The sequence below is a fragment of the Drosophila virilis genome, chromosome 5 (genome assembly GCF_030788295.1).
Source record: "Drosophila virilis strain 15010-1051.87 chromosome 5, Dvir_AGI_RSII-ME, whole genome shotgun sequence".
Classification (NCBI taxonomy): domain Eukaryota; kingdom Metazoa; phylum Arthropoda; class Insecta; order Diptera; family Drosophilidae; genus Drosophila; species Drosophila virilis.
Genome location: NC_091547.1, coordinates 3,980,746 through 3,981,910, shown reverse-complemented (window position 1 = coordinate 3,981,910; position 1,165 = coordinate 3,980,746).

Here is a 1,165-nt window from a genome sequence, read left to right as displayed (position 1 = left end):
GCACTCGAAAACAACAACAACAACAATAAAGCAAAAGCAGAACAAATATTTTTTTCATGTTATGTGCAATATAATTAATAAAAAAAAAAATATAAAAAACAAATGAAAATAAAAATTGAAAAGCCGCTGTCAAGTTCGTAAAAAAAAATTAAAGCTAACAACAAATTAAAATGTGTAAAAAAAGCGTTTAAAAAATTTTTATTGTAAATTTGTGTAAAAAAAAGAACAAATAACTTAGGCTAAATTAATATTAAAATAAAAAGCGCAAAACAAAATGTTAAATTAAAAAAAACACACACACACACAAAATAAAAACTGCATAAAATGTAAATTAAATATAAATATATAATTAAAGGCAAACCAACAATAAGTATATAAAGCAGCAACAAAATATATATATTAATACATATATATACATATATATATATTTATATATATGTATATGTATATTCATGTAGAGCTTGCTGTAGCTGTAATTTGTAATTTAATTAATTAAGCGGTAATTAGTGCTTGCGGTTAACTGTAGTTTGATTTAAAGGAGCAGCAAAAACAACAACAAGAACGAGCAGAGACACATGAATTTAGTTACGTGTAATATTCATTTGCATTGTAAACTATTTAATTAACAACAAATTAACAACAAATTAAAGACAACAACAACAGATCATACATAGTTATGTATATGCTAGCATTTAATTAATTAAATAGTTTTAATCTAGAAAATGGCAACTACTTTCTAAATAAAATAACAATGAACAAGAGCAACAACAACGCCCAGCTCGAACACGCATATGCATATACGCACACATATACATACATACATATATATATATATATATATATGTATATGTATATATGTAGTTGTGTGTGTGTGTGTGTTATGTGGAGCTACAGAGCCAGAAACCAAGCGTAAGAAAACCCCATTTAAGTTGTAGTAATTGTCGTAATTTTTAAAATCTAAACAAATCAAATCAAACGAAACAATAAAAACACACACAAACAAATGAACAAAATAAAAACGAAAAAAAAAAAAAACAAACAATTATATATATAAATATACGTATTTGAAGATGAAATTTATTGTTGAATCAAAGCCAAAAAGCGCAGACACTTGACTGCATTGGCTGGCGTGGGGAGGGGTTGGGTGTAGGGTTTGGGGCTGTGG